Below are 7,500 nucleotides of genomic sequence, written 5' to 3'. Positions count from 1 at the left end.
ATGTCTCGCCAGGTGAATCATCGGACAGCTAGGTAGCGTCAGGTTCCGATTTCTTTTATGGTCTCTCGTGGCATGGTTGGTTTTGACCTGGCCTTTCATTAGAAGGGGCTGGCATTCGATCCCAAGTATGAGGTAGAAATATATATATATGTATATATATGTTTGTGTGTATGTATGTGTGCGTTTTCTATGTATGTGTAATAGGGTTTATGTGAATATTGTTCATAGAACTTAGCTGTATTTTTCTGTATCCATGTTAATATTTTTTCCACATACTCTTTCAATATCAGCAGCATTTTTAGTTATTATAGCAATTTTAATCTTTATTATTTCATTCCTTAAATTGAGTTTCCCTATTGAATAAAAATAAATGTACCCTTAAATGAAATTAGTTTAAATAAAACACAGCTTGTTTATTTCATGTACAGTTCTCCGTTATCGTAGAATAATCATAAGTTACCAAAAATAAATTAGGAATTATAAATTAAAAAAAAAAATAGCATAACTGCAATGGAAATTTATGTGCGGTCATTTTGACCGCTTGGACGTTCTAGCGAGTTAACCATCAGTGGCCGTTCTAGTGTTAAGAAATTCCAGAATGGCTTTCAATAAGAAAGAAAAGTTTGAATTAGGTTAAGGAATTCCAAACTGATTCTCATTAAAAAAAGTACACACTATATCAAATTAAGAAATTCCAGAATGGCTTTCAATAAGAAAGAAAAGTCTGAATTAGGTTAAGGAATTCCAGTGTGATTTTCATTAAAAAAGTACACACTATATCAAATTAAGAAATTCCAGAATGGCTTTCAATAAGAAAGAAAAGTCTGAATTAGGTTAAGGAATTCCAGTGTGATTCTCATTAAAAAATTACAAACTATATCAAGTTAAAAAATTCCAGAATGGCTTCCAATAAGAAAGAAAAGTTTGAATTAGATTAAGGAATTCCAGACTGATACTCATTAAAAAAGTACAAACTGTATCAAGTTAAGAAATTACAGAATGGCTCTCAATAAAAAAGGTAAGTTTGAATTAGGTTAAGGAATTCCAGACTGATTCTCATTAAAAAAGTACAAACTGTATCAAGTCGAGAAATTCTAGAATGGCTCTCAATAAGGAAGAAAAGTTGGAATTAGGTAAGGAATTACAGACAGAGTCTCATTAAAAAAGTAAAAACTGTATCAAGTTAAGAAATTCCAGAATGGTTTTCAATAAGAAAGTAAAGTTTAAATTAGGTTAAGGAATGGCAGACTGATTCTCATTAAGAAAATACAGACTGCATCAAGAGAAGAAATTACAGAATGGCCCTCAATAAGAAAGAAAAGTTTTAATTAGGTTAAGGAATTCCAGACTGATTCTCATTAAGAAAGTACAAACTGCATCAAGTTAAGAAATTACAGAATGGCTCTCAATAAGAAAGAAAAGTTTGAATTAGGTTAAGGAATTCCAGACTGATTCTCAATAAAAAAGTGCAAACTGTATCAAGTTTAGAAATTCCAGATTGGCTCTCAATAAGAAAGAAAAGTTTGAATTAGGTTAAGGAATTCCAGACTGATTCTCATTAAGAAAGTACAAACTGTATCAAGATAAGAAATTCCAGAATCGCTTTCAATAAGAAAGAAAAGTTTGAATCAGGTTAAGGAACTCCAGACTGGTTCTCATAAAAAAAGTACAAACTATCAAATTTAGAAATTCCAGAATGGCTTTCAATAAGAAAGAAAAGTTTGAATTAGGTTAAGGAATTCCATTGTGATTCTCATTAAAATAGTACAAACTGTATCAAGTTAAGAAATTCCAGAATGGCTTTCAATAAGAAAGAAAAGTTTGAATTAGGTTAACGAATTACAGACTGATTCTCATTAAGAAAGTACAAACTGCATCAAGATAAGAAGTTCCATAATGGGTCTCAATAAGAGAGTAAAGTTTGAATTAGGTTAAGGAATTGTAGACTGATTCTCATTAAGAAAATACAAACTGTGTCAAGTTAAGAAATTCCAAAATGGCTCTAAATCTGAAAGTTAGGTTTGAATAAGGTTAAGGAATTCCTGACTGATTTTCCTTAGGAAAATACAAACTGTATCAAGATAAGAAATTCCCGAATTGCTCTCAATAAGAAAGTAAAATTTGAATTTAGTTAAGGAATTCCAGACTGATTTTCATTAAGAAAGTACAAACTGTATCAAGTTAAGAACAACCAGATTGGCTTTCAACTAGAAAGTAAAGTTCGAATTATGTTAAGTAATTCCAGACTGATTGTCATACAAAATGTGTAAAATGTATCAAGTTAAGAAATTCCAGAATGGCTCACACTTAGAAAGCATATGCTTGATCAAGAAAATACAGACTAGTCTTCATTGAGCGTGGTCAGATTGAGTCTCATTAAGAAAGTGTAGACTGATTCTCATCAAGAGAGTACATTCTGGCTGTCTTTAACAGTCTGAATGTTATTAATATTGTACAGATTATGTTCTCATTGAGCAAGGACAATCTGGATCATATTAAGAAAATATGTTGTAGTTTGGCAAGAGCACCATCCACTCGTTGAGATATTACCGCTTGAGAGTATGGGGTTCTTTGACTGGCCAGACAGTACTACATTGGATCCTTCTATCTGATTACGGTTCACTTTTCTTTTGTCTGCATATACACCGAGTATTCTGGCACATTCTTTCATGATTCTCCTCTGTCCTCATACAACAAACAATCCTTCTCTCAAGGGTTTAACTACTGAACTGTAATTGTTCAGTGGCTACTTTCCTCTTGGTAAGGTTAGGAGAGACTTTCGATATGGTAAGCAGCTTTTCTAGGAGAAGGACATATCAAAATCAATCCATTGTTTTTCAGTCTTGGGTAGTGCCATAGCCTCTTTACCATGGACTTCCACTGTCTTGGGTTAGAGTTCTCATGCTCGAGGGTACACTCGGGGACACTATTCTATCTAATTTCTCTTTCTCTAGTTTTGTTAAGTGTTTATAATTTTTCTTAGGAAATATCTATTTTAATGTTGTTACTCTTCTTAAAATATTTTATTTTTCCTTGTTTCCTTTCCACACTGGGCTATTTTCACTGTTGCGGCCCCTAGGCTTATAGCATCTCGCTTTACCAACTAGGGTTGTAGCTTAGCATGTAATAATAATAATAATAATAATAATAATAATAATAATAATAATAATACAGACTGATCATCATTATGAAAATATATATATTAACTCCTATTATTAAAATAAGATAAAATATATACAGACTCAAATTTAAAGAGAACAGTCTTACAATGTTTAACATCTGCCCTTACGTGGCCATTGTTGTGAACCTAATGAGGCAAAATGGTGGTGAACTATTAACGAAAAAAAAGAAAAAAAAAAAGATTATTTCGAGGCGTTGAGGTTAAAATTCTCACAGATAATGAGAATCATTATTTCCGTAATAAAAGCCAAGACATCTTAGTCACGCATCTCATTTTTAGTTTTCAGCTTAGAGAATTTTTTTTTCATTAAAAGGGGTGAAACACGTTACTCATTTAATCTTTTTCTTTGAATTATATATTCGTAAAAATCCCTGAATATTTTGTTCGCGGAAATTGTTTCTTTTTGCCCCACGACGAAGGTGTACTTCCTAGGCCTAATTCATTTAGTACCGTTCAAAAGTCTACTGTAGTTCCCCTCATCATTGGCTCAAGTTCTACTTACGAATCCCATTATTTGTCGAAATTTTTGTTCTCCTTAGAAGAACCTCTGGGTCTTCTTGACATTTTTCAAAATCTAGTTGTTCATCTTGCTAAACATGAAGAGCAACAATTTCGTGTGCAACGGCAATTGTCTTTATCTACGATACGAGAGAGAGAGAGAGAGAGAGAGAGAGAGAGAGAGAGAGAGAGAGAGAGAGAGAGAGAGAGAGAGATCATATTGCCTCGGAAGAGAAGATGAAGTGTATGGTTTAGACCCAGATTAACTATGCAGGTGATTGTCTTCGATTCAAGCAAGCTTCCCGCTTAAATCGTTTTCCATAATCTAGATCTAGAAGCCTCAATAAAACGTTCGACGACAGGTGAATGGTTTCTCGATTTTACGCAGAAATAGTTGATATTTGGTTCTGAAGCTTAGCGTCGTCTTTCCGATAGTAGAACAATGGTAATTTCTCCTCACCGATAAGACTCTTATGACCTCTTATGTTACTTGCAATGGCATTCTAGGAAGGTCGGCAGAAATATCCGGAGTAACGTGTTTGTCTCTTTGTACGTTTCCTGAGAGAGAGAGAGAGAGAGAGAGAGAGAGAGAGAGAGAGAGAGAGAGATTACCTTTATGCGTTAAACACGGTTAAAAGAATGATCTAGTTTTACAGCAGTTTCACAAATGTTTCCCGAATTGAATGGAAATGATGTTTTATTTATGCAAATAAATCTTACGAGCACTTTATGATGCTTAGATGAAATAAATGTTTATCGACGGCGAGCTTAAATCATAAAATGAGAAATATTCAATTATTATCCCCGACTAATTATACATGTTCTTTTGACTATCTTTTATAAATGTGCTATGGATAAACCACCAACCTCACTCTCCTAGTCAGATTTAGTTCGAGTCCCTACTGAGTCTTTGAGTTTTCTAGATCATTTTAGGGGATTTCAAGGTTTTCACCGGAGATTGAAATTTGGATATCGCACTTGTATCATTATCCAAAGAACTGAGGAAAAATACCTCGTGGCTGAACGATTTTAGGCCCAATACCTTTTTTTTTTTTTTTTTTTTTAAGAACTGATTTCCAAGTAGAGTTTTAACAGCAAGCAATTTACGTAGAAACTGTGTTTTCCTTAACATGGTTTCGGAACCTGAATTTGAGGTTGCTTGCTGCCAACGTAGACCCAATCAACCTCTGTCATCATTCGTCAGTTAGGTCAAGGGGTTGAGAACTGATCTGTTTCACTTACACGTGATTTCGATGTAGAAAATAAATTCTCATCCGATGAGGGTTTTTTTTATATCCACGGACAAAAACAACAAATGCAGCCGGTTCTAGTCCACGGCAGGACAAAGGCCTCAGATATGTCTTGGGGTTTGGCCAAGGCCGTCTCGAAAGAAGGCCAGGTCAGTTGGTGGGGGGGGGGGGGGGGGTAAGAAAAGTCCCACGCGTCCCGAGTAGTGCTATCACACTGCTACTATAGGCTTTAAGTAAATGGGTCGTGCTCCATTTCTTTACATTTTTCTGCTGTTATTCCAGAAAATTTTACTGTTTTGGAATCCAGGCTAGAGCCTATTATGTGGTGTGTACCAAACTGCAAAGAGAGTTAGCGAAATGAACCGTAAGTATGTGTTTTCCTTTGCAAATAGTGATGAAGAAAAAACCAAGTGATTGCACGTTATCAGGAGAGCCAAATATGTTCCTAACTAAACTAGTAGGGGAAGTACTATTTCTATTGTTGTAATAATTATAATTGCATTACATTGGTCATGTGGTATAGGTCACAGAATATCAGCCTCTTGTATAAGGATTTAATTTAAAGATTACCTAAATGTTTAAAAAATTACTTTGATTTCTTCTCTTTCAATTCTTGCTTCCTCATTCTTCGGTTGCTTCTCTCTCTCTCTCTCTCTCTCTCTCTCTCTCTCTCTCTCTCTCTCTCTCTCTCTCATTTTTAGGAAAATGTGTTATACACTTTAATATTGCATTTAAACACTTTTCAGGTAACACAGCTACACTTCAAATCTAGTGATATTGAATCTGACACATCCTTCTTTGATAAGACGGTTGGGAAAAACCTCACAGCTAAGAGCATTACAAACATTAATACTAAAAGAGTAAAAATAAATTCGGCAAATACTTCAAGTAAAGAAAATGTAGGCTACAGCAAGATCATGCGATTGTGGGTGATTGTGCAAAAGATAATATCAAATAATTTTGAATTGCCGAAAATGTTTATTCATGTTAATGTTTGATTTTTTTTAATTAAATTGCTAGAACAATTCTATTTTTTTTTCGGTATACAAGCGCAGTTTGGAATCAGTGGGTCTTGGAATAAGGCTACTGCCTCGGGAAAGTTTTATTTTAATTTTATTACTTTTTTCTGTCTAATTTTTCTTGGCCGTATTATTCAAAGTCGTCTCCTTTTGGTGTGTATGATCTCTAAATTTTTCTATGAGGATTATCAGCTGTAAACTGTAACGAGAAAAAAAGTGTATGCATAGTGAGTGGTGTGTGATAGAAAGAAGGGTTGAGGATGGCCAGGTGTCCCGTCTCCATATCAATAGACCTACTCGTGCCGACTTCTTCCCTCACTGACCAGGCCTGTACTTGAGACGGCCTTGGTTTGGCCACCTTTATCACCACTCTGGCCACTGCTAAATGATGATAATGGGAGACTTTAGTCTGATCGCTCACAGCGAACCACCCTAGTATGGGTGGCCCTAACTAGTACAGCTTTACTGAACAAGGCCCTTTCACCACGTTAAGGTACGGCCACTCAGAAATGGTAAAATTCGTATGAATACTCAATATGCTAATAGGACTGCTTGTGTATTCATAGTCCATAGATCGTTATGTATGATGTATTTTGAAAATTTCTACAATTTGTATTATATGAATTAGTTTGTGCTATGACAAGCCCAAAACTTTTCGGATTAAGTTCAATAACTTTTGGTAACGTAGGTGGAATAAAGTAATTTCTAGTATTTGGCTGTGGTTATTTTTAATGTGTTTAACATCGGTTGAATAAAGTGAGTAAGAAAATATGCAGTTAGTAAGCATACATAATTTTGGAGACATTATTAGCAACGTTGATCAGATATAGTCTCTGATAGGATTTTATTTCGGATTTACAACTCAAAATGGTCTTACATTTATTTCTCTAAGAAGATATTAGAGAAGTATACCAGTAATGAAGAAATATCGTGAAACTGTGACATATCTGAATTTGTCATGTTATTCACTCCGAAGGAATTGACAAGTGGCGTAAAGATATTCCCTCTCTCCTCCTCTCATAAGTAATTAGAATATCATCAGCGTACAAGAAATATTCATGAATTACGTAATATCACTTTAATGAGATCATTAAACGTAATAATTGACGTTATAAAACTACAGATCAGTCTCAGGAATAGTTATAACTTTATTGATTCGTTTATGCTTATTAATTTTCTTCCGTTTATAAAATCGACTCTCATAATCCTGGTTAATTATGGTTTTCTCCTCGTCATTATCATCTTTACCTTATTGTCACAAGTTTTGACTATAACTTTCGATTTGTTTTCTTTGAATTATATCTAATTGTAGTATGGTAAGGTGTTTATTAAAAGATCTTATTTCAGATTTATTGGAATGAAGGACATTTGCTATAATTCATATAACATCAAGAAAAATTATCATTATTGAGTAACAATGTCTTTTAAACTGAATTATAGTTTTCTTCTTTCCGCTGTCATTTCATTACCTCAGATGTAAAAGATGACCACAAGTTTTTACAATCATGACTAATTTGCTTACCTTCTGTAGAGTGAGTGCAACTCTGTATTA

The sequence above is a fragment of the Palaemon carinicauda genome, chromosome 3 (assembly GCF_036898095.1).
Source record: "Palaemon carinicauda isolate YSFRI2023 chromosome 3, ASM3689809v2, whole genome shotgun sequence".
Lineage (NCBI taxonomy): Eukaryota > Metazoa > Arthropoda > Malacostraca > Decapoda > Palaemonidae > Palaemon > Palaemon carinicauda.
This window is presented reverse-complemented; position numbering follows the sequence as displayed.